Below are 27414 nucleotides of genomic sequence, written 5' to 3'. Positions count from 1 at the left end.
CACCAGGATGATAACCAGTCCACCAGGATGATAACCAGTCCACCAGGATGATAACCAGTCCTCCAGAGGGTAACCGAGTCCTTCTGCACAGGGAGAACATGAATCTGCAGTTCTCTGATTTTCATAATATTTCTTTTGAAAACACCTCAAATTAAAATTTTCTGTATCGGCTGAAACTAATTTCTTCCTCTCACTTTCTTAAAACCTTAATTTTATCATAAAACCCAATTCAGTCGTCTGCTGGTTATATAAATTTCAGCACATTTTTTTGACTACAGCGTCTTTCTGAAGGCTTTTGTTTTATTTTTATATATAACTAATCAATAGGTTGAACAGCTACAGATGATGTAACTCATAACATGATTTAAAAGAAAGAGAATCTGTGTGAAAGACAAAGTGAATTCATGAACCAGCCTGGCACACAAACCTTGAATATTTGAAAGACATGCATGTAGTTGAACATATTAGAGCAGCTTCAGTTAAAGCTTCGTGTCTGTTTGCCTCCATGTTCCCCCTGAATAACTAGATGTGAAGGAAACTCGGAGCGCTGCTTACAGATACACAGGACTGCAACGCGCTAAAATTGATAGTTGGGGCGGAACGTAAATTGCATCATAAAATACCAGCGTCAATGTTTATGGCAGGTATAAGAAACGGGGGTGAGAGGGAAGAAGGATGGAGGAAGAGGAGGAGTAGGAAGAGGAGGAGGAGGAGGAGGAAGAAGAGGAGGAGGAGGAGGAAGAGGAGGAAGAGGAGGAGAAGGAGGAAGAGTAGCAGGTTTTTTTATCTGTGGGAAAAAAGAGGGAGGAGAAACTTTAGCGAGGCTGGAGATTATTTCTGAATCTGCATTTGTTCTATTCAAGTAACACCAGGAAGTTCTGCCCACAACTCTGAAATAATCACTTACTAGATTTATTACACCACCGCAGGCATCATAAGAAATAAGCTACCAGACATCAATGAAAATACACCTGAGAAGCAGAATATATAATATTAACTGAGATCAAACATACCGAAGCAAAGTATTGACTGAAAAGCTCAGAGACGGAACATAATAAGCAAGCAGGAGATAAGAAGGAGCACAATTAGGAGAGATCAGAGCCGAATCCTTCAGTCATAAAAGAAATAAACTGGGAGAAAGAAAAGCTTCGCCTCAGTCAAAAGTGCCGCTGCGCCGGAATAATGACCGGGTGCAGAAAAACATCCAACATCGATCACTTACAGAGAGCTTCAGAAAGTCCAACATTTCAAAAACAATTAGCAGGTGAGCCTTTTACAGCTCCAAGAAGTTTTTAAAAATATGATATCTGGCCGGCCTTCAAGCGGCCATGTGGGATCAATATGGCTGGAATTAATGGCCGACTTAACAAGGCACTTAAAACCCTCTTAACAGGGCAGATAAAAGCCCAGTGAACTTTGAAATGTAACGAACATTTTTTATCCTCACAAAGCTACCGGGCTTATTAGCTGCCACAAATGAAGCCGGCATTAAATGAGACATCCAAACTGACTTCTAAATAAATGGAGGCGGCTGAAACTCCAGAAGAGGCGTTTGGGAGAAAACTCTGAAGGTTAACGGAGATCTGTCTTCCTGTTTTGTTGTTTTGGGTTTTTCTCCTTCAAGCTTTCCGCTAAGACTGATAATCCACGACCATCTGCAGCTGCAGGCTGAGCTGTGACACCTGAAAAATGGAGCCTAATCCACTTTAAACCCTGATCCCGGTGAAACAGTCAGGCGCCTTCATGTCTGTTTTACTTCAACTTTAAAAATCAATGGTAAATTAAATGTTTTAACTGAAGGTTGAAAATAATTTCAAACATTTAGTCTGTCATAACAGAGAGTTTTATTCTCACCTTTTATAAATGTTACAGTTTCAGAGTGAATATTTAATTAGTAACTTTGCTAAATTTGTTCTAATTTAAATATTTAACTTGCTAACTAAATGTTTACCTTGGCCATATATTTAGTTAGTGAACTAAATATGTAGCTTACTTATTAAATATTTAGTTAGAAAGCAAAAATATTTAACTTACTGGCAAAATATTTAGCTTGGAACTTATCTAAATATTTAGCTGGCAAACATTTAGCTTACTAATTAAATATTTAGTTTCAAACTGTCACATTTATAAATCACTAAATAAAATGGTGAAACTGTGACTGGTATTTTTTCCAGTGTGAATAATCCAAATTATTCCTGTTAATTTTGAACATGTAACTTTACAAACAGCAAGTAGCTCTGATCTTAAATCAAACATTAACTGTCCTAGTAATGGTTTCTGAGAAAAGTAATTTTCATAAAATAACAGTTTTTACCATGAATAATTTCCAATCAATGATTGATTGGGTCCTTCATTAACTGGGTTCTCCAGGAACCAGAACCACAGTGAGCCGCGAACATTTTGCCCATGACCCACTTTCATTTTGAACCTTAGATTTCTGGAAAGTTTGTATTTTTGATGCTGCGTGGCATGGCGGTTTATTTGTTCTGCACATTTTCAGCTGCAAGGCGATTCAAAGTGCTTTGCATGATTAGATGGAAAATAAAAAACGACAAACTAGCTGAAAACATTTCTTTGCAGCGGAAAAGTAAGGAAAAAATGATGACAGGTTGAAAACCTGACACACTTTATGATGTTCCAGTTAACAATCAAGAGCAGCTCTAAATCGGGTTTTTAGCCTTCATTTAAAGAAACTCAGTGTTTCAGCAGTTTTGCAGTTTTCTGGAAGTTTGATAGTAGAGTATAAAAACTGAATGAGACTTTAAAGGAGCGCTCCAGTTTCCACAGTTCACTCTCAGCTTAGAGGCTGACTGCAGAGATGATGCTGTTGTCTTAACTTCCTGTCCCTATCTTGACCTCTGCAGAGAAAAAATGGGCACTGTCCCTTTAAGACAGCATTTTAAAGCTATTCACACCAAGCATTTTTTTGTTTCTCCAAACTAATTTCATCCAACCTTGAATTTGGACATTAGAGATTTTTAGTAACCATTCATATTAGCCTCTAATAGAAGTGTTACAAAATACTTTGACATTTGTGGCCATGGCAACTGAAAATGCAATAAAGTTGAGGGGATATGAAACAGTTATAAGGCGCTCTGTATAATTTGCTTGACTTTAAAGATGAGGAGTTTTTTTTCTGGACAAAGCAAAAGCCTCTGGTATGTGAGTGTTTTCAGTCATGACTGTGAACTGATGCATATTAAAAAATCATTTGTACTCAGTTATTTCTTCTCTGCAGTGGGAAGGAAAAAGGAAACAGCTGCATGTTGGGAGTTCAAAATAAAAATGGAAAAATAAGTTTTGCTTTTAATCAAACTAAACTTTCTGATCAGAAATGAGATAGACAATGCCATTTTTAAAACATTTTTTCTTTTTGCATCTGAATAGAAATAACCTGTGGAACAGTATAAAGTTACTTCTTATTAATCAGAGGAGAAATTAACCTTCTGATAAGTGTTTGATGTTTTTCTGCTGTTTTGAAATTATCTTTGGTGAAGAGCTCCAAGTCTCTGAGTTTGGAAGCCGTCGTCACCACTTTGAGAGATTATTACAGCCAACGGTGGGATGCAAAATGCAACAGAAGAGAAGATGAGATCCAGAAGATTACTCCAAGATCAGATCATTCAGAACAGAAAGACCTTCAGGTAGAATTTCCTCTGAAATGTTTGCATCAAACATTTAATCTGTTGAGTCACCACTTCGATCTGACAGAAAGTTTCTGAACTTTTCAGTGAGATTCACAAACATTTGACTTCAGTATTTGTTGCTACTAGTTTTGCAGAATTTAAGAAAAGTCAAAGCATTTCAGCCTGGAGGAGGAGCTTCAAACGTTACTTCAGGAAGACAAACGTGGTTAAATAACGAGCAGCTTGCTGCAGGAGGATCTGCTGATTTCTTGGAGGATTTACAAACTGCTGTGCTGCTGATGTGCTGCAGGCGTTTAGTGCTTCCAGGGCAGGAGCCTGCTGGGACCAGCAGGACTCCCACTGGGAACAGATTAAGTGGCAAACGAGGTGGAGTTATCACAGAAATGTGCATACGGCTGATAAAGAACTCATTATTATTTAGATTTTATTTTTTATTTGTCACATCTATCAAGAGGATTGGTTCTGAAATAAAAACACTGGACCTCTGAGCAGCCCCACACTGTCAGAAGCCGTACAGTTACAGCTCAGTTAGCAGACTTAGTTCCTCTGGTTAATGTTTAATAACTGTTGATCTTAATGGACAAATATGTTTATTCTGCTGTAAATCATATCAACCAAAAACTTCCTCTGACTGTATGACCAAAGTCTAGAAATGTATGAAATTTGGTTTTATCTTTTCCAAATCTGGATAGACAGGAAAGAAAAAAAAACTGAGTAAAAGTTTAGAAAAATTATTAAAATTTACTTTTTACATTTCTCTCTGCATGGAGGATGCATGTTTTCTCTGTGGAGGCTCTCCAGCTTCCTCCACAGTTTAAAACCATGACAGGTTGACTATAGCAGCAGAACTTTGAGCCAGGCTCAGGTTAATCATCTTTACATCCAAAATAAACAATAAATAGATCCTGCATTTTGCTTGGAAACAGTTTTTTCCTATTAAGGGATGCATAAGCAACAAACTGATGAAAAGTCTGTAAGTGCAGAAACCAGAAAAGTTGTGAAACTTTACGTCTGCTGCAGCATCAGAAACAGACTTCATGTCTTGAGTATTTATTCTGGAGTGGACATGAGACAGGACCCTACATCCCATGTCCAAACGTATTAATAAACTACATAAAAACATCATTTTCACAAGAAGAGTTTCACCAAGATCAGAGCTCTTGGTGAAACTCATGTCTTCCTCTCTGATTGCAGCACCAATGCAGAAAAGTCCTGCAGAGTTTTTGAAACAGAATCTGCTGCCTTTGTTTCTGCAGCACATCTTTTCCAGGAACATCCGAACTTAAATGAATTCTCTCTGCTTCCTTCATGATTTATCTCACATCTGCAAACGACAAACGAAGTCTGAAGTCTGAAAACCAAACTTTGCACACTCTGCAAGACGAATACGGGATGGTTCTGATGAGTCATTATAATCTTAAAAAACTTGAAAATCTTTGTTTATCAATTCAGAACACTGAAGCAAAAGGTAATCATCCAGGGCAGAAGCCCTCTGACACGGTCCTTTAACGAGAAACGAGTCAGTCTCATTTCTCAGAGAGTCAATCCAATTTTGCGGCAGAGAAGAGATTAATCGCCCACCGCATTAATTAACTCACACAGAGAGCACCGACAAGGACCCCAAGAAAACACCATCTGCATAATATTGTTTCGGTTCAGACACACCTAGACCTCTCCGTTCACCAGAGTCATCCCAACCGACACGTCTGGATTGTTGATTTTTGACACGGGCAACAAACTTCGTTTGGTAAATTATTCAGAGTTGGAACGGGAGCCCGGCTCCCTCAAGCAGATGGCTTCTTTTGCTGTAATCGGAGTGCTAAACATTGGCGAATGCAAACTTTAATGACTTCAATGCAAACTTTATCTCTCTCTCTCTCTCACATCTGCTGCGCCTCAGAGTCACAGATCAATCTATTATTACAGGTAAAACAACAGGCGAGCGAGAGGGAGGAACTGTGGTCGTTAGTGGTGACAAATGAAAGGCCTGGGGATGAAGGGGTTATCCATCTGGAGCGGAATATCCTGCATCCGCAGCCACGCAGGATGAGGCTTCAGCCAAGAGTAAATAGAGCACATTCTACCCAGAGTTCCTCTGCAGTTTTAATATCATCGATCAAAGAAATATGAATATAAAATCATTTTAAAGGGAACTCAGTTGATCTTAGTTTTGTGGTGATAGGCACCGCTAACGAAAAACTTAGTTCTGCTAAAGCTAAAGCACTATGCCAACACTTAGTGGAAGCTAATGCTAAATCACTAAAGTGCTGGCATCAGTTCAAATTATATCTACAAATGACAGACTACAGGCACCAAAATGTTCATGTTCTGTAACAAACTCAGATACTGTCTCCGTTTTATTTTGCTTCTGTTTCTTGTTTGAAATAAAGTTATTGGAGGAAGAAAAGAAAGAACATGAAGAGAGGAAACAGAACCGCTGCATAACCAGTCTTAACCCTCTTCAAAATAAGAGCATGAATATAAATGTTTGACGTCTTAATGAATTCTCAGAAGTCAATAATCAAAACTCTGTTAATCTACTTTGACTCTCGTTGCAGAGATTTTACAGATAAATCTACGACCCGTTTCAGGTCCGGTAGCTGCTTGCTGGGTTTGGTCCAACCGTCAGCACCGTTTTTATCGTAGAACCTTTTGGGTCCAAAGCTGACCCAGTTCTTCCTGCTTCTATCCAGAGACACATTACCCCGGATCCTTCCTGTTAGGAGGGAAAGGAACGAGGGCAACAGAAACATGGAATCTGCATTTCACTCTGCAGGAGTTGGACTTCCCTCATCTCCACCTCCTCCTCAGGGGGAAAGTATTTACAGTGCTTTGATACAGTGAAGCTTTCCACACTTTGTCACATTAAAACCACAATCATCCATGTTTTCTTGGCAGTACTTGTATCAACACAGAAAACTTGCAGAAACTGTTTTCCTAAAACCAGACTGTGATCTGGATCACAGGTGATGAAATCACCTGGATAAAATCATTTTAGTCCAGGATTTCTTGGAAAATTTCCACTTTTGATGAATAAATCCTTTGATAGCAGAAATCAAAGCAGCACAGATGAAGATGAATCTTCCAGCTTCCTCACTTCACCTGGAAGAATCTCATCCTCAGGTCTGTAAATTATTGAATATTTCTATAAATACAGAAGCAACTTGGATATATTAAGATGACAGATTTAACTGCTGGTGGAGTTTTTCAGCCTTTTCATGCCGTCGTCTACATTCATGATTTGACTGGAGCTGCTGGAAAAACATCCTAATAATCTAACAAACCGAGGAGCCAAATATTTGTGTGAGTTTTTCTGGATGACAAATGATTTTGCATCATTGTTGTAATTATGCAGACTAATGTGATTCTTCGTGGCGCTCTATTCTTCTGCAGCCTTTTGAAAACAAACTGGATCAGAACCGGGTTGGCTTGGGCTCAGAGCTGTTTGTCTGGCCAGCTGTTAAACTGGGATAACAAGCAGCCTTCATTCAGGCTCACACTCAGCAGATCAGCCTGTCTAACACTGCAGCCATTTTCATTTCATGCTCTGTGGAAGTTTTACCCATGATGCCACTTGTTCAAGTTTAAGAAAAAAATATATATAACCCTTACATTTGGTACTTGGTAAGATGGCAACATGCAAATCAGACCAAACCTGTTCAGTTGTTGCAGTAGAATGCATCCAGTGTCACCTGGACGAGGCAACCAGCCCACATGCAGAGGGATTTCAGAGCAACAAGATTAAAAATGGCGTCATTTCCTCATGTTTACACCCACATGGTGAGGAACACACTGCATCAGACACACTTATGGCTGAAAGATGCATCAGAATATATGCATTTATATGAATTGATATTGATAATTATTGGTTCATTTTTGGCTTCAAATATCCAAAATACAGCCCAGCTGGTGACGTGATGTTTCCTCTTGTTCTCGTTTTCCTCTCCAAGCAGCTTTGAGGCGAAACATGAAACTGTCCCACAGACTCAGGAGTCTCTGAGGATCTCATGTCTGTAGATGGTTGAATTTCACAGTCAAGCGTATTGATTACCTACATTTTGTGACAAATTTCTCCATTTCCTACAATCAGAATGGATAGAAGGAAGTTTGATGAGCCAGTTGGGCGTCTGGCCTCGTTCCTCTGCACCAGCACGGCCACCACACACAGACAGCGGCACTCACACCACCACCGGTTGATCCGACTCTCTGAGCCGTAAACATTCAGCTGGTCCGGATGCATCCGAGTCCGCTTCGATTCCACACGGATCTCCAGGAAGTGAAATACGCCCAAGAATGTTAGGGGAAACATGAAACTGTTACTGCACAAACTGCACAACAGGTTGTTGCTAGGTAACAGGTTGTTGCTAGGTAACAGGTTGTTGCTAGGTAACCAAAGAGCAAGTGAGATGATGCCATCAACTTATTTAGCACCATTTCCCTGCATACATCCCCCAGAATGCTGTGCGGTTCTGGATCAGAGTTCAGTAAAACTATTAAAATCCTATTGGACCTGTTTTCCATTGACATTGATCCTGTGTCTGTAGGGACAGATATCGTTATTGTTTTATTGGCCAGCTCAGTAGAACCGAAGCAGAAATGGAGCGGATGACGGTGAAAAGCCTTAGAGGATCTGAATCCATCGTAGATAAAACTCTCCAACATGTTGTTCTGCTCCGAACCCAAAGGGTCCGGTAGGTTCTGCTCTCTTCAACCTGGACATAAAGTTTTATCAGAATGAACAGAAATTATTGATGCCTTTGATGTTTCTACAAAACTTTCTTTTAAATTTTCACCATGACAGAAAGTAGTTGGTGTTCAAACTGAATGACTCTCCTCCCCCAGGTGAAAAGGCTCAGGTTATCTCAGAGCTCACATTATGAACATCTCAAACAGTTTTTATGTGTTAAGACTTTTATTTAAGCCATAACTCTAACATGTTCCAGTCAGGCTTCCCCAGGGTGCTGGGCTGGTTCATGTCCCTGTGCTGATTTAATTCAGCTCTTTTTTACTCTAACAAAGATGTCCATCACTCTGCAGCAATAAAAAAAGTTTCTGAAGCTCTGGTCCAACATTCATCTTTCCTGAAGCAGCGAGGACGACTAAAAAGAATCACAAATTGACCATATGGATCAGATCAGAGTGATGAAGGCCCTACCTGTTTGATGTCAGGCTTGATGTAATGACTCCACACAATGACTGATGGATCTGCAGCCTGTCTTCTCTTCTCAGGGCTGACGGGCCCAAGCCAGGATAAAAAACGCCGCTGACATTAGACAGAAAGAGTTATGTTCCTCGGGGCGGGGGGGAGATCAGAGGGAAGGATCACACAGTTTCACACTGCAAGGATCACTTGAAGTGTGTGATTTAAATGAAAGCTAAGAGCCGGATTATCAGGCCCACACAGAGTAAAGGCAGCAGAAACAGACATCTGTCCAATTTACAGTTAAACAGATCCGACTTCTTAGGACTTCATCCAGTTTCCTGATGCAGAGACGGCGTTCCCGCCAGCCTCGGCGTTCCCGCCAGCCGCGGCGTTCCCGCCAGCCTCGGCGTTCCCGCCAGCTCCATCTAACTGGAGCAGAATTTATGAGCGCATGAGGAGACGGAGTGGGAATAAGCCTGTAATTACAGAAACAATGGGAGCTTGATAGGGTTCAGGTGGAGTGCAGAGATTCATAATTCACAGAAACATTGTTCTAACTGACTTCAACTTTTTCACTCATGAGATGTTGGCGCTTAAATATTCAATGAAGTCAATAACGTGATCATTGTCGTCGCTGATGCATTTCTGGAGCTTCAGAGGGGAAAAGAAAGAGACGATGCTTCTCTCCACCTTCTGCATCATCTCATTATTAATTTCATCCTTCTGTTAATGTGCCTCCCTCTGTGGCGTTAGCTGCTTGTTGCTAAGTTGAGGAAGTCTTTTCGGTTTGCCAAAGCCATGAGGCGACATGAGGAAGAAGGTTTCCTGGTCAGAGGAGACCAGAAGTAAAAGTTAAATGTCTGTAAGGTCGGCAGATCGCCAGATGTTTGGACTTTTCCATCAGCCTTTGGTCGCATCACTCGTCTTGTTGTCAGCTGTTATACAGTTTGTGTTCAGAAGGAAGGAAATCTTCAGCTGCTTGGAGAAACGTGGTGAAAGAAGAAAGTCTTCCTGAGCTGAAGTTAAACTGAATCAGTTCTGAGGAACGGCTCATAATCTCTGCTTAGATGATTAAATATCAGATCGGAGACGTTTCAAAAAGGAATGACCATGAAAAAAATGTGAAAAGTAACATTCAGACTTTCAAATGGCAAAATGAAATGGTAAAACAAAGAGCAAATGAAAATTAACCACATTAATGTGATCATCTCTGCCTAATACTTTTCAAATAAATGTAATGATGCTCAGAAGTTCTTCCTTGTTGAATTCAGTGGTAAATGATTTTAATTCGGCCTGAAGGCAAATTTCAACTTCACCTGAAAATCCTGACTTCAGTCTTTAGAGACTTAAAAAAAAATGTTCACAGATACTTATGATGTCTCTGATTTGATTTCTTGAAGGTTTAATGAAAATTTTTGCTTCTTTCTTTGATAACAGAGATTTGGATTTTATTGATGACTGAACATGCAGTGATAATATTTGAGAAATTGTATTTAGTGTTTATTCATGAGTTTTACAGCAAGAAAACATGAAACACATGTTCTATTAAAGTCAGCTGATGCCTGGGTGTGAATCAGCCTGACCACTTTCTGCCCTCCAGAGAACATTTCTCATTTCTTAAAGTCTCTCAGCAGGCAGCAACAGGTCACTGTAAAAATATTTAGTTTCACCATCCTGACTCAGTTTGAGTTCAGATTTCTTGTTAAAAAAATTCAACCCTGTTAGGCTGAAATGAACAGAAGTTATCAGCAGAATTATTAAGCATGCTAATAACAGCACACAGGCATATTAACCCTGTGAAGAGGAAAAGGGAAAAGTCGTCCAAACATCTTTAATGACACGTCTAAATATGATAACTGATGATTCACACATCAACCTGCAGTCTTTGGAGTTCAGTTTTTGAGCCACCTATGCAGACTCAGCATATGGATGTTTTTGTTCACTACAGTATAAAAATAGATGCTCATCTTCTCCCTGCATGCAGTACAGCTGTATTTAGCTGCAGCCGTAAATAATTCCAAAGGCAGCCGCGAACATCTTGAATCACAAATGAGGAGTTTAAGTTTGCATTCATGATTTATTCATATCAAGAAAAAAAAACATTTCATTTCCACTCATCATTAAGTGTTAAATTACTGTCTCTTAATTAAAGCTTCTAATTATTCATTCATACTTGTTTTTGCAACATTAATTTGACATTGCATTGGGAAGAAGCCTCCCTATGAGCCGCATTTCTGCATAAAAGGAGACGGGAAACAAAATGCAGACTGGAGTCAGCATTAATCAATGAAATGAACAATTTGATGATTGATGCTGATGAGAAAACTTCCCCACCTCTCCTTCCTGGTGGAGTTCGTCATCCTGAGACATGCTGGAGACGTCTTCCTGATCCGGAGCCTCATTCCCAAAATCCCAGTTTCCAAATTGTGTTATTTGAATATCATCAACACAGCCAGGAGCCGCCATCTGTCATTAAAACACGTACTAATTAAAGCTTTCCTAATTATTCTTTCCATATGGATTTGGCTAACAACGTTAAAACTTCCTCTTCCTATCTAATGACACAATGTGTGTCATTCTGACCTGATCCTCCTTTCTGCTGCAATTAAAAGCTGCGAACGCTGCGAGACACAGCGGGCCTCCATCTCCCATCATCTGAGAGCTTCTTAGCCTCAGATCAGCTCATCAGAGCAGTGCTGACGGATCAAATAGGCTTGAATTTGCTTGAGGTGTGAATCAGGAAAAAAAGTCCTTCGACTGAGGAATACGGTAATAAGACCTCCACTTGAACTGAGCAAGGCTCTTGAAGCCCCCAGGCAAAGGGGAAATCTCATTAGGCACAAATCTTCTCTCTGCGGCTGCCCCATCACAAAGTCGAGGTAAAGGAATCCCAGCAGCCGACTTTAAGGGCAGCGCAGCAGAGGGGGGTGAATGCTGCAACCTGAAGAAACAAAGACCTCCCACCCACCTCGTCGCCTCGCTGCCACTGAAATAGGCAGCCTAAAACATGCTGCTATGCTGCGAATTTTTCCTCCCTTAGATGAAGCAAAGTGCTCGAACCAGCAACATTTAAGCTTCCCCCGGTGGAGGAACGGCAGCTCCTACAAACGAAGCGCATATAAACAGAGGATCCACTCACTCAACATAACAGGACAAAAGTCTTGCAGATAAAAATAGGCAGGTTCACTCGAGTCTAGATGCTGTTCAGCTGCTTGTTCCCACAGACAGTCAGCGTCTTCTCCAAACGAGATGCTGGTGCAGAGATCTTCAAGGCCGTGTCGTCTGGAAATAAAGTTCTTTAACTTTAACTCTCAGACATTCAGCAGAAACTTTTTTAGTCTTCAGTTAGTTTCATGTTTTTGGGTGAAGGACTAAAGATTCTAAATTTGCACTTTTACTGTAACACCAGTTCTTCAATTTAGGAGGAACCTTGTTTCTGCATCCATGTCCCATCCAGTCGTCCATCATGCAGATGGCATGAAAAATTTCACTGCAGTTCAACAGAAACTGAAGCAAGCTGCCAGTTTGAGTCTGGAAATAAGGTGTTGGATTTCCTGCCCATTCCTGGAGCTTCTTTTAAAACTCTCCACGCCGACGCATCGGCCTGTCGCAGTGCCTGTCCGTTCACCTCTGAACTTTTGTGCCGTGATGCAACCTTCCAGAGAAACTGGGCGATTTGGAAGGTGCTGCTTTAGAGCAGGTTTGTCTGCAGTGGCATCGAACCCTCAGCCAGGCCTCGTTACGCTGCACCACGGTTCATGCCAAGCATAAAAGCCACACCGCTGTCTCGCTCAAGCGCGACTGTCACTCAGCCTTTATGGAGTTTGTCTGTGTCACATTAATGTCTTAAAATCGCATCATGGATGTGAAGACAGCCCGTCTTCTCTGGACGCTGTTGGTGGGACGGCTCTGTCCCTGTCCTCTGCTGGGACAGGCTGGACGCTGTTGGTGGGACGGCTCTGTCCCTGTCCTCTGCTGGGACAGGCTGGACGCTGTTGGCTGCCGTCCCCTGGAGATACTTTTTATTTTGCAGGAGCTGATGTGGACGGTTCATGTCAGCCGTACTGAGAGGCGAAATACAGAATTGTAAAATGCTGTCTAACCTTGACTCTTGTCTTGTGCATCAAACTAAAACTGAGAGGAATCGGTCGGTCTTGTCTACTCTGTGCTTTGTTCCTGTCCTGCTCTCATGTTTTACTGTAGACACTGACATGGTGAAGACAATGTTAGACAAAAGGCAACACTGCAGCAAACTGACTACATGTAGTTGTCAGCTGTAGTGCAGGGAGTTCATGTCGTCTCCTGGTTGTGAAGTCTGACTGCTGCCCTCTTCCCTGCATGGAGCCGTACAGATCATGTTGGTTCGTCTGCTTTTGTCTGGCAGGATAACTGCAGGACAGGCTGAAGTTTCCACTTTTCATTCAGTATAAAGTGACAACCACCCAGCTTTTCAGAGACTAGAGAGCAAAGTTTTACCTGATGTGAAGTGAGGCTCACCTGGACGGTTCTGGTGATGGGAATGTTAAACCACTGAAAGCTGTGCGTCAAAAACTGGATGAAGAAAAATGTGATTGTTGAAACTCACCAGAATGTGAGTTTGATTCTGGCAGAGTTTCATCCTGATGGTTGTGAGGTCACTTCCCTGTGGCCTCCTCTGCATCAGGAGCTGCAGCGTTTCTAAGGTTACTGCACAAACTTCTGAAGGAACTTCTAAACTATCGCTGCTTCACTCTCAATGTTTCTGTCCTTGCAGCTCGTCTGCTGAGCCCCTGTGAAGCTGACAGCTGTGCAGGACCTGGTACCGTCTTCCTACAGACGGTTCTGATGGAGTGGAGCATCCAGAGTGCAGCTTCTCTGGAAACCAGAAGTTATTTTCTCCTGTTTAGAAGATGAACTTAGTGTTAACGTATTTTGAAGTCTATGTCGGGTTTTAAAGCTTTTATACTTGTAGCATCAACCAGCCAATGAGCTGCTTAACAGAATATCAACACAACAGGACAATGCAGGAAGTACTCATCTTCTAACTTCAAAATAAGAGCTTCAAACATAATCTAAGGATTTTAAACTAAAATGACTCTTAATGACAGAACCTGAACACCATCCTTCCATCCTTTGCTCTACTTTGTTTTGATCCATCACAGAAAATCCCAAAGGCAGAAAAAGAAAATCACAAACTGAGAAAGTTCAAGGGTCAAGAAGAAAACTTTAATTTTTCCTATGATGATTTAGTGATTTGACTCACAGCGTTGCACTCTGAGCTGAGTGATTCTGACAAACCTCAGGCTGACTGAGTTTGGTGTTGATATTCCAGTCTGACTATATTTACATGAATCACAGCAGATTGGGTAGAAACTGGGTCTTTAGATGGAGGTGACCACAGTGTGGAGCTTCCCAGCTCCTCCCAGGTGAAGGACAGACTGTCAGAGAGAGAGAGGCTCCTTTAATGTCAGGACTATCTGTGCTCATTGTGTCACGCTTTATTTGAATAACAAATCAGTAAATGTCACAGTCTCATCAAATAAAAGCTGCAGAGCGTGTCGCCGCTGCACCGCTACCTGCAGCATGCCTTATTACTTCTGCTCCGAGTCGTTCTGCACTGGAAAAACATTTGATTTCTAATATCCATGGATTGTTTTACAAGCGTTAGCGATTTTTCATTTTCCTGGTGTGCATAAATATTTTAAAAGCCACTGCTTGTAAGTTTTAATCCATATTTAAATCTCTTTCCGTTTCCAATTAGCCCGGTGCACCTGCAGCAGCGTCTGCTGGTCTGCAGCCGTCCCAGGTTATATAAGCCGCTGCTGTCTCTGGGAAGTTTGTGCATCTGGGTAGAGAAGCATTGTCATTTTCATCAGCAATGCTTGAGCTTCCGCGCCTCCCCTCTCTAACCTGATTCAGTCAGCGTGTGACAGCTGAGAGTGAGATGGGAAGAGAAACAGTGGAAGAAGGCAGAGATGTAAAGAAGTACCCACACACAAAGCAGAGGCTGCCTGTGTCTTTCTCTGCCACGGAGCAACCTGAGAGGTGCCATGTTGAAGGGAGTGGCACCGGAATAAAGAAGCTGCTCATTAAAAAACTGAATTCTTGAGAAAAACTCAAGCTTATCTGGATGAATTCACCTGCATCTTTGGTCCTGAAGGCTGTTTCACCTGCTTTGTTTCATGAAGCATCTGAGGTGCTGTCGCTGCTCTAAGTATCCGTCTGCATCAGCATCCTGGATGCTGAGGGACAAACAACCTTGGCCTGGTGTGGGTTTGTAGGGGAGGAGTGCATCGCGTGGTGGGACTCTGAGCCTGGACCTCCCCGGCCGCGCTGCTGCACTGCAGCTTGTCATCCAAACATTGATCTCGCCTTTCTTGATTTACAACAATCCAGCTCTGACAGGGGTTTGGAAACGGAGCTACATGGCCACGCTTTGGCAGAGAGCATCGATGAACTTTGAATTTAAATCTGTCAGGACTGGCTGCAGAGTGTGTGGCCTAAACATTTCCACACCGGCGGTATGAGTGAAGCGTGATGATGTAGAATATGTGTCTGTGTAAATCAGAACTCTTCCATCCTGACCAGCGGTCTGCAGACGGGGGGGATGATGCAACATGGCTGAGGGGCCGTCTGGCCTGAAGAGCTGTACCTGACTCCGGCCCCCCTCTGGGCACCGGGCAGGGCGGCCAGGACAATCGCTGGCAGTTTGCCACTCATAGAGAGAGATCTGGCTCTGACGGCGCCGGTCAGCGTGGAGCCGCCGGCTGGACGCTGACCAGGCAGAGCAAAGGAAGTTCAGACAGGAGCTGAGAACCATGTTCATCTCTTGGTTATAAAACAATGTGGCCAAGATGTTTTCCATAAAATACAGAACAATAACTGCTGAGATAAGATCAGAACCACCTGATTTCCTGACTTAAGCCTGTTTCTGCCTAATATTCTCATTTTGATTGCAGTTTTTTTTATATGTTTGGGCTGAATGTAAGCAATCCTCTGGACCGGTCAGAGTTCTTCCCTCCAACTCAGTGGGTTTGTTCTTGATAAGTTTCTGAACAGCTGAACTTGGTTCTTTCATTTTTGAGCAGCTCTTGGTTCTTTTAGGACCTGAACTCCCTGAATGTCCTTGTCTGCCTCCTGACATCACAGACTCTCTGCTCACACCGTGACGATGTGAGTGTCTGTTCTCACGGCTCAACCTGAGTCAGAACAACGGAAATAATAACCATTCATGGAATCTGCTCCATTATATATAATAACTACCTTTGTCTGTCTCTATTTAATGAGTTTTTCACGTCGTTGAGATGATTTGTGTGTACCTGTGAGGACCGTCCGTCCCTCCTGGATTCAGATAATTAAGTCTTTAAACATAATTAAAGCATAACAATCAAAAACCCAAATAATTATTATTCCTGTTCCATATTTACTCAGTGTGTTTAAAGTCTGGCTGTATGGCTGATAAAATGATATATAATAACATGTTTGGTAATTTTATAGAGTGCTAGTCTCTTTATCTCTAATGAGGAGGAGATGAATGAGAATATAATCTTCTTAATCAGAAATAAAGTCTCCAGTCCTCAGATGTTCAAACTCTTGTTAGTTTTGGTGTCTCTGATTCGACACATGTAGGAGAAAACTGTGATCCTGATCTGATCCCAGTGAGAACAGAACCAGCTTTATGAATCTGAAGGCATAATATTTCCTCCATACTGTTACTAGCAGAGAATTTAATATCAGAGGTTCATCACAGAGCCGAGGCCCTGCCAAGGTTTCTGCTGTTCTCAATAATCCATCAGCGTTTCTTTGATATTAAGATTATTCACAATGATTTTTCCCCAAAACAGAACCTTGCAGAAAGTGTTCACGTCTTGCATCTTATACAACTTTTGCACATTATAGCATAAACACTATCACTCAAATCAAGTTTCTCCTCCATAAAGCCAAATAAAACGAAGCCCTAAAAGTTTATGAATCTTTATGACATCTGAACCGACAATAAACAACAAACCTTTTATAACAGAGCAACTTCAGAGGAAGAACCTCTGATAAACTTTTTAGTTAAAATCTTCTGAAAGTTGAATTACTAAAATAAAAAGGAACTTAAAGTCAAACTTTAAGTTTCTGCCAGGCTGAACTTTGCACAGATTTTCTCTTTTTATCTTTGGAACTGAACTGATTATCGTTGTATGATCATGATTTCCTTTGTGTCGATACTCTGCAGCTTTGTGACAAACTCAGATATGTTGGCATCATTTCAAAAGCTTTAAGTGTTTCCACAGTAAAATATTCATCTATAAAAATCTTATATGTCAGTAAAGAGACCTGACTGGCACCACAAACCTCGATTATAAGTAATCGTCACAGAACAACATGAGCTGGTTTAGAGATAACAAGTATCAGTAAATGAATACAGCCCAATCTTATTAAATAGACATGTACAAAAACATATTTCATAGATATGAAGGAGCTCTTGCCCCCCACTGCAACTGTTTCTGAGCTGTTTAAAGCAGGTGGACATTTTTCCAAACACCTTGTGCTGATGCTCCTGTGGGTCCGGCGCCGACAGCCCAACTCTGCTGTCGTCTAATGGGCTCTGATAGCCGGTGCTAGCTTGAAAAGCCGGGACACGAGGAAGCAGGGCCGATCAAAGCAGCATCCTAGTTATACATGGTAATTCAGCGGCTAATGACGGCACTGAGGTAAATGTGTTGAGACATCAGCAGATGTGGCAGAGACTGCACCTCCAGATGTCTTCATCTGTCCCTGGTGTGACTTCTCAAGGATGACAGCATACACAGATGGGCCTGCCAGAAAGACGGAGGCAGTTGATTTTTCTAAGGTGAGACTTCCTGCTTCATGCAGCTCATGGAGGCGCGTTGTGGTCTGCCCACATCGCAGAACAGATCCAGGTGCTACGCTAAGGCTAACCAGAATGTACAACACTGGGATTTTCACAAAGTTTTACTTTAATACTGTGTAACAAACATTTCTGTACCTGTATCAGCAGTATGGAAGAACCGAGTCCGGTAACCCAGGAACCAGAGACCCACCCGGCTGCTGGTGCCCCTCCACCCCAAACCAGAGGTACAGGCAGCCGCCCCCAGACCCGATCCCGCCCGGGGACGGAGCCTGAAGCTGCCCACACCAACATGACATGTTATTCATGTTTTGCCAAGTTTAACATTATTTTATATTTCCAGTCATTTCTCTCTGTGTGATAAAAACTCCATACATTCACGTTTCTGTTCAGTCCAAACTGTATCAGTGTTATTTCTGCTGTTGTTTAATAAAATGCAACAGAATCCAGTCTGTTAACTCAGACCAGCTGAATCAGAGACAATCTCTGTGGATAATTTCAGTTCTCTTCTCAGTCAGCAGCGTTCGCTCATGGCTCGCTCCCTGCAGCAGGTTGGTAAAGCAGGTACAACACAAGCTGTCAGCTGAAGCAGAACTAAACGCTCTGCAGCCTGCAGGCCGGATCTGTTGCAGCCTCATGTCTTTGTTTCACCTTCCTATCAACAAAGATCATCTTTAAGGGATGAAGGCTTTATTATGGCAGCGGAGGGTAGCCGGACTCTCCAATTAAAATTCATTGTGTTAATTTGCGGCACTAATGTGGCATTATTCACTTCCACCATGCCGCCGTGATCACTCAACTATTAGTCACACATTGAAATGGGAATTTTGAATGCTGTATGTTGGATTAATTAACATCAGTGTTTTAATGGATTTAATTAAAAGTAGCTAGAAAGACTTTATTGCAGACAATTAAAGTGGCTCTATTATTCTCATCTTAGGCTTTGTTGTTATTCTCCAAATCAGTTAGGTATACATGAATCAGAACTAGAAGAAACGATTCATCTGATGCTTTTGTTCCAGGAAGAGATAACAAACTGACACTGTTTAAATGATTTTGTCAACAAATGTAGCACCTAAATGCTGTGCTGGTAAATTGGATCTTATGTCTAATTCCACTCAAGTATCACAAGAAATTTTTCTTGCAGAGTCTGCAGAAGTTGTATAAAGGTTACATGTTAACAGTCATTCTTTATTGCCATTAACTAATTAGTGTTGTCTCATTAGTGTGATTTACTTTGTTTTTGCAGGACCAGATGAAAATATTCCTCTGAATTAGTGACACAATAAAACAGGAAAAGCAAAGATGCAGTTAGCAGTAATACTGAAGGTCTGGTGGGTAAAACATGAACAGTTTCTACTGAAGTGGCCAAAATGTGCAAACAAAATATCCTACATGCTCTGTTTGCTCAAACTGTTAAAACAAAGCAGGACTGGAGCTTGTTTTCATGGTTTTAATGCCAAAATCCCACACTGACACTGATCAGACCCTTTTGCTTTGAAGCCACTAAAAAGTTCTGGTTCCATCATTTACTGGTTTATTGGGCAAGTTTGACCAGGTGCAATCTCAGGGTCACATGACCTGTTAGTGTATCTGCAGCTTTTTTAAAAGGCCTCAGAAGCAACAACAACATCCACCAAGCAAACCATGAAGACCACAGAGGCCTGCAAACAAGTCAGGGACGACGTTGTTTAAAAAATATCTAAACCTCTTATGATCCCTGTGGCGCCATAATCATCAAACACAAAGAAGCAGCCTGCCAACAGGGGGCACCAAAGTTCCAGACCAAACAAGGAGGGCATTAATGAGAGGCAGCACAGAGACAGACGGTGACCCTGGAGGAAGGCTAGTTCTGTCCCAGGATGACCTTTGACCCACAGGAAGCTGCCTCAGTGACGGACTGCAGCATCCTGGGTGCATCAAGCAGCAGCATCACAGATCCTCCACAACCACCAACAGCATCAGTCTGTTACCTGCCTGCTGATACAGTTTATTCTGAATAATCTGTTATTTTTATGCACACACGTTATAAAGGTTTTTAATTATTCTACCCAGTTGTTAATTTCTTTTATTCTGCATATGCTACTTTAATAACTGTACAGAATCATTTTTCAGATGCTGTAAATTTGCCCTTACTGTGCATTTTTTATCATTTTACTTTTGGGTAAATCTACATGCTGTCACTTTACTGCATACCTGAATTTCCTCGCTGTGGACAATAAAGGACTTTGTCTATTTTATTCTAATCTTACCAAATTGTTTATTCTATATTCATTCAGGTCTTTTGACATATCATAAATCTGCTGTTTGCACCCTATCAAAATCTATATTTGGCCCAAAATGAAAGAATATTTGTTTGTTTGGCTTATTGGCAATAAATCTTGAAACACTGAAAAAGTTTGTTTGCCTTTAAATGGAGCCATATTTCTGCTAAAATTCACTCTAGGGTTTAACAGCAGTTAATTCAACATATATTACCTAGAAAGGTAACAGCTGTCAACACCTTCCAGTCTCTCTGGCTTTCAACTGGCCTGTTTCACCTTCCAGACACTTAATTGATAGGGATAACACCATAATGAAAACATCATGACCTGCGGAAAAAACTTCCTAAATTGAGGCTTTTCAGAGAAGACGTCGTCTGGAGCTGCAGCCATTAACAACAACACACACTTACAGGTTCAACACACACTTTGCATCCAGCATGATGATCCCTGGCAGACAAGAGGAACAGAAACACTTTGTAAACTTCAATCCTGAGTGAGACACGAAGTCATCAAAAGCAAGGCATGAGTTATGCTTTTTCTAACGTAGCAGCATTTGTACAAGAAGCGGAAAGTTATTGATCATAATGAATCCCAGAGCAAATCTGACTCGTTAAAACATTTATTGTAATGTTGGGTCATTTTTGCATGCAGAGCAGGAAGTGTGTGGGTTTTTCTGAAAGGCTGAGGAAAGGAGAAAAAAAGCTCTCTGTAGGTTTTGCTTTTGAACACAAAGCGTTCTGGTCTGCATCATGTCGGAGTGTGAGTGGGCAACACAAAGTCAGGGGAGAAAAAAGCTGCTTGTCAAGCAAGATCCTGCTTTTGTCAAAAAGTTTCCTTGAATTTTTTTTACTTGCTCATTTAGTCAAGTTCTCTCTGAGCCATTTCCACCACTCCATGTCTCCGTGTTTGATCAGACTTGGTCAATTAACTTGACCGGCCGTCTCGTGTGGCTCTCTCAGTCAAAGTGCTGCAGGCTCTTGAAAAGACCTTTTTCATCTTCACTTTCAGACACATTCCACTGGTTTACAGATTGCCCAGGATCCAATTTGTGCCTCCGAAATGTCCCGTGCAATTCTGCAGCAGATCAACGTGTGAGATGGGGAAAAGAACCTGTGGCATCCTTGAAACAGCTGCAGGAATCACTCTTGTCAATCTGAATTGCTACATTGGTGGAACGGCTTTCAAAGAAGGCAGATAACACAAACACCATGGCCAGTAATTGAATCCTCATGCCTCAAACTGAAAGTCTGCAGCCAGAGAGCATGAGCTAAACTCTGTCCTACAAATCAAAGCATTTCTGTGTCATTCTTAACTGCTTGCTCTTACTTAACACCGTCCATGTGGTGTTAAAATGTTTTTCAGATATCTGCTCTGTGGATTTGCTTCACCTTTCAGCTCAGCCTCTAAGCCTTGCATCAATGCCTTCCTAATAGCGTAGAGAGCTTCTCTAACCACATTACTTCCTTCACCATCATTCACATCAAAGTGTCAATCACAGCCGAGGGCAATGAGGTAGTAATACCACAGCAGAAAATCAGAGTGTGGATGTTTGTGGGGAGATATTAGTGCATCACATGGACACACAGCGAGCCGTCTGCAACAGCACAAGGCTGAAGCTCGGCCTTACAGGCTGCTACTTTTATGAAGGATTAGAAGTGCTGAGCCACCAAGAAGAAACATCTTTTCCTAAATGTTTTCATGAAGCTCAAAATCATTCTGGCAGTAAATACCTTCACCAACTACAGGAATGGTCCAGAGACTTAATTTCACATTTCAGAATAAATTAAAGTATAATCATAACTAGTAATCTGATAGTGGAAAATAAGTCTGGTCATTTTTTATGTAGAAAAGAAAATAATGTGATGGAGTCAAAAAGCAACTGATCCTTCAGACGTCAGGAACAGAGGACGGCATGAATGAGGAAGAATGGCCTGTGGGTGAGGCTACAAGAGTTTTACATGATAATCAATGGCTCATGTTTAAAGGCAAAACAACGTTTTAATCTGATAAAACTCAATAGTGGAATCTATTTTAAAAGCCCTTCAAGTAAAACCTCCCAAAATGATCCCAACATATTATGAGTAGAAATGATCAGGGTTAAAGGTGAGCACACCGTCTTATAGGATAATGTGTAAATCAGTTCCTCTTTGCTGTTCTTAGTTTTTCCATCCATTGTCTTCCTCTCTCCTCTCTGCAGCCTTTTGCTCCAGCTCCTCCAGGGGAATCCAGGCTGACCACAGAGAAACGTCGCCCCAAAAACCAGATGCCTGAGTCACATCAACTGGCTCCTGTCGATGCGGCGGAGCAGCGGCTCTCCTCTGCCGCTGAAGGTTTTGGTCTCACTGCTATAAGCTAACAGCCTGGGGATAAAACCTAATTTTGTTATAGTTTTTTTATATATAGAAACTGTAAAAAAAAAAGTGTTTGGTTTTCTTTTCACCCATTTCAGAATAATTTTCTAAAACCACTACAGTGATTTCTTGGTTTCTGTTCTGGGATATTTGAGAAAGTTTTTGCCCATGCTTGCCAAGGCCTGACAGAATTTGATCAGTTTAAAAAGTACAAAGACCAAAAGCAGAAAGAAGCAGATTTATCCTTGTTTGTCCATCACCTTTATGTAACCACATCTGCTGCAGCGCTATTATCGCCTGTCTGCCTCCATCTGACTGCCGGCCAAGTGCCATGTTGTAATTTTCCTGAAAGTAAGTCCTATGGCTTTAAGCCGCAGTCGCATGGTTTTTATCTGCCTCTCTGGGCTTTTTGGTAACTGTCATGTGGTCAGACATGAACTGAAAGGTCATCAGCAAACTGTCAGCATGTGTGAGGCAGTAACTGAACTCAAAGTGCAGCAATGTGGTGGTTTGACAAGTTGGCTGAACTCTGGATGGAGAAAAACTTTCAGGTTTCAGAACTTTGCACCCCAGCAGGGACCTGGAGGCTGCACGGCATCCCAGCCGACCCGTTTATGTTTGGTTGACTTGGAAAAGGTCAGCTGCATCCATCAGGGGTCATTAGGGGTATGGGTACCAGGCCCCTTGGTATGGGCTGTTAGGTCCTGGTATAACCAGTGTCAGACCTTTGTCTGCATCGCCGGCAGTAAGTCAGACTTGTTTCTAGGAAGAGCTGGACTCTGCCAAAGTTGTCCTTTGTCCCAGATTCTGTTCATAACCACCGCTGAGGTTTTGGGAGTCTGTTTTGAAACGGATGGATGAAAATCAGCACCTTCAAATCTGAGCCCAGACTGAAAAGGATTGAGTGCCTTCTCTGGGTTGAGGTTCTGCCCGAAGTGGAGGAGTTTAAATATCTTGGGTTCTTGTTCACGAATGAGGAAAAACGGACTGGGAGGTTGACGGGTGGATTGGTGCTGCATCTGCAGTGATATGGGCCGTCAATCCAGAGGCTGAGATGGCCTTCCCCCACAGGCTGCCTGGGTTCTCCTTTACAGGTAAAAGCTCAGCCATCTGGGAGGGATTCAGAGTCACTGCTTCTCCACATCGAGAGGCCAGGTGAGGCGGCTTGAGCATCTGGTCAGGATCGCTCCTGTCTACTTGGTTGGAGAGAGAGAAAAGTCTGGACCTCTGCACTATGATGGATGGATGGATGGATGGATGGACGGATGGATGGATGGATGGACTGACTGAATTTTGCAGAAATTAAAAATGACAATTGTTTATTTCCTACATGAAAAAAAAGATGTAGAACGATGTGATTAAAGGTAAAGCTGCAGATCGGTGCCCGTTGATGAATCTAATCAAAATATTCATGTGAAATTAGTTTAGAGAAATTTGTCCAAGACATTCATGTAAAACAGCTTCACCCTGTGGCTCCTGCTGTATCACTGCAACAGCTTTAATAAAACTACTAAAACTGTCTTTTAGCCTAAACAGATTCCAGGTTCCACAGTGACTAACAATCAGAAGCAGGAAGTAATCCTTGAAGCTCTGTGCTGCCTGAACAAACCGTGAGGCTGATTTTTCTCCTCCTGCCTACTTGCTGCAAATTGACGAGGTCATAAATTGAGTCGACTGCAAAGGAAAGAACACAAAAAGGAAACGGAGCTTGTTGGATTATTGAAAACCAAAGAATGGCAGGAGCAATCAGAGCGGTTCTGCTGGCAGGACGTTTGGGTCTGCTGGTGTGTGCTTAAATAAAGTCTGCAAATGTGAAGCCTCGCATGGGAGTGTCTGATAATAGAACCTGTAAAAATGTTTAGTTTCAGCCAAGAGACGACAGCAGAGAGTTTAACAGCGTGCAAGCACACACCGAGGGAAATAAGGAGTTATTTGTGTGGGAGTCACTGGGGATGTTTGCTCCTATAAAGACAGAGGGACCCGGAGCCTCTCCGCAGCCTGACGGCGAGTAAGCGCTGCTCATCGGAGCGTGACAGCATCCTCCTTCCCGATCACTCCCAGGCAGCCACGCACCCGGAGGATCGCTTAGCCCACACAGCGCCGCCGCTTCAACGCGTTTGCTTAAATCTCTCCTCTCAGCTGGATGTGCTAACTAACAGGTCTGAAAGCACACAGATTAGACTCGGCTCACATTAAAATTGGATGTTCACAACCTGATTTGGAAGCGCGCATTGTAATTGCAGCACGACACGAGAGGAGCGTGGCCAAGACACAAGGTGCATGTTAGTGAGCTGAAAGAGACTCAACACAGGAGAAAATCATCAGGAAATAAAAACCAGACCCAACTCAACTGGTGACGTTTAAATTTGTAGAATAATGCAGCAGCCACCATGTGAGGCTTAAATTCATTTAAAATAGAGAATATCTACAATTAAAGGCTTTTTTTATTAGAGCTGATGTATCCATAGCCTGACAAGTACTTAAAATTCACATTTTACGGTTTTATTATTGTTTCTGAAACAAAACAGACTGAATTATTCACAATGTTTCAGGCATTTTTCCCTCTTAAATTTAGCTTTGCCTTAAACATCATTAATGACCTCCGACGATTCCAGAACAATTTGACCTTTTCTCTTTTGAAAGAAGTTTTTTTTTAAGTTAACACAAGTTATCCACAACCTCTGATGATTATCAGGTTTTGGGTCTAAACAAAGTACAGAAACGGGCTTTGACTGGATATCAGAAATGTTTCATAAAGTTCCTCAAGGCTCATAATTAGGTCCCACACATTTTCATTTTTATATGTATTTGCTGCTATTTTTAAATGAAATGTGCTTTTATGTTTTATCTATTAATTTACATTATGTTATATTCCCTGCACGATAATATAATTTTGTATTATTTATTGCTTTTTTCTTCATATTTTATAAAACACTCCACATGTTGTATTATTCTAATTAAACAGGTTTAGTGATTTTTTGCTTTGTTTCCCATTTTTATAACATCTGATTAACATTTTTTGTATTTTGTATAAAAAACGCTCTTGATCTGATTAATCTGATTAATTTGAATTACAGGCTCATTGTCCAGAATTATTTTTTCTATTCATAATGTTTTCAGTACAAATTTGGAAAATAGCAACAAAGCAATTAAATATATTTTGCAGATCAACATAAATATTAAAATACTTGATCAAATAGGGCATAAAGTGTTTTCTGAAATCCTCCTTGAAGTCGGTTAAAGACGGTGATTGATTTGCTCTCGTTTCATTCGCTCGGTGGCAGGTTATTTCCAGGCTCTCATTACCTTTGCTGATAGTTTTTTGAGAGAAAATTGATCATCACTGGATCTCATCATGATAATAATCAGGTCACAACTGCAGCCTTCAATTTAGCAGATGGGCTTTTGCTGAATTTAACTCCCCAGCATCATATTAAATCAAAAAATATATAAGTTTAGCTGAAAATAAAGTCTTGCTTTTAGAAGATGAATATCTCATAATTTAGTTGTGTGTCACCAGTTTTCGGTCTCCTCTGTGCTGCCCGACTTGTGTGTCTGTTCTGAACCTCTTCTGCGTCATATTTAATATTTCTTCTATTCTTGTGTTAATGTGTAATATCAAAGCAGGTGAAACTGCTGCTGCTTTCCTCGGCTGTAATCATCTCTGTTATCTAAGAGCTGATTGTTCTCGGTTCTCTGCAGTCTTTTTGTCTGGGCTCATGTTTCTGGACTTCCTGCTGGGATCTTCCTGCTCTGCATTTCAAATGATCTCAGGTTCCTGCTGGTTGCTACCAGAGCGGCTCCTGAGTGTGACTCTGCATTTGGGTCTTTTCCATTTCAGAAATAATGACAAAAAGCCTTAAAGTTACACAGTGAGAACATTTCACTTCACCTCCACACGGAGAATCAGTTTCTCTCCAGATGAAGTCATTAACACAGAGATCTGGCTGACGGGTCCAGGAAGAAAACCCAAACATCTCTGTCCTCAGAGACGTTCTGGACCGTTCTAAGTCCAGATGGAGACAGTGTTCTCCGCCCAGCTCCCGGTTTGCCTCTCATCTGTCCTGTAGGAGGCAGGATGGACCCACCTTCCCTCAATCCTCCTCAATCGATTCATTTTGTGTCCAGAAACAACAAACGGGTCCAGAAACAAAGTGCAGCCATGACAGAGTTCATCCTGTGAATTTATGAGAGAAATGAAGGATCATAAAAAACATCCCTACTTTGAATAACTTTGTGCAAATGTAATCAGTTCTTCCAGAGTTCTGCTGCTGTCATGTTTCCACCTCCTGGTTTGGGTCCAAATGGTCGTTCAGGGTTCAGTCAGAACATTTACTGCAGCCAGATGGGTTGGTTAAAAAAATACATTAACTAAGACTTTTTTTTCCAATTTCCCATCAAACCGAAATATTGATTTGATCTGATTAACATGGCTAGAAAAGGTCATATAAAGTTCAGACAAAGATGTTATTGATTTCCATAAATAGCCAAATTTACATTGACTGAACTTCATTTGCTGGTTTTAAAACCTGATCATATTTTAGCTGTGATATTGGAAATTGGATATTTGATATTGGAGATGGAGAAAGTGCTGCGGCAGTAGAGTCGCCTCAGAGGCAGTAGAACGTGTTGCACATAATGACGCTCTGACAAAATGACAAACAATCTGTAATAAATGTGTAAGAACAAAAGGAAATAGATGTTTAGGAGGTTCTGCTGGGTGCAGCCTGTAGCTGAGTAACAATCAGACTGAGCTGATGTCATTACTTATTCAAGCTAAAATACAAACAGTTCAGCTTCTATTAAACAACAAAACTCAATCCAGACATCAGCTAGACTTTGACTTTAACACCAAATAAATCCTGATTTTAGCCATGATATCAAGCCAGATGAACTCGTCCCTTTACAAAACGTCAAGATCCACTCAAGCAGAAAGCTACTTGATGCTAATGAAGTTTCTGCTCTGGACGTTGTAGGAGCAGCAGCAGCTGAGGAGGCCGAGGTCTGAACCGGCAGCCTGCCAGGTACCGGACGAGCCCCCATTCTCTGCTCCTCTCAGTCACTTTGCTGCTGAGTCTCTGGGCCAGAACCCCCACCGTCACGCCTGCTGCTGGCGGGGCAGATGGATGGTAGCCTCACTGCCCCGGGCAGCTGTGGCTACAATGTAGCTCAC

General features: G+C 41.7%; 1 protein-coding gene and 1 long non-coding RNA gene across 8 annotated transcripts in view; one reads left to right on the top strand and one right to left on the bottom strand.

Annotated features, from left to right (window-relative positions):
* Positions 1 to 14002, top strand: part of LOC107837141 (uncharacterized) — a 21245-nt gene extending 7243 nt beyond the window's left edge. The window contains exon 3 of the long non-coding RNA XR_001663135.1: positions 13990 to 14002. This is a non-coding gene — a long non-coding RNA (uncharacterized LOC107837141). The remainder of the gene's footprint in view (positions 1 to 13989) is intronic.
* The window catches only part of sorcs1 (sortilin-related VPS10 domain containing receptor 1), a 165454-nt gene that overhangs the window by 131367 nt on the left and 6673 nt on the right, over positions 1 to 27414 (bottom strand). The window lies entirely within an intron of this gene.

The sequence above is a fragment of the Poecilia formosa genome, unplaced genomic scaffold (assembly GCF_000485575.1).
Source record: "Poecilia formosa unplaced genomic scaffold, Poecilia_formosa-5.1.2 Scaffold117, whole genome shotgun sequence".
Taxonomy (NCBI): Eukaryota; Metazoa; Chordata; class Actinopteri; order Cyprinodontiformes; family Poeciliidae; genus Poecilia; species Poecilia formosa.
The sequence above is the reverse complement of the archived record's forward strand: the minus strand, read 5'-3'. Positions and strand labels throughout refer to the sequence as shown.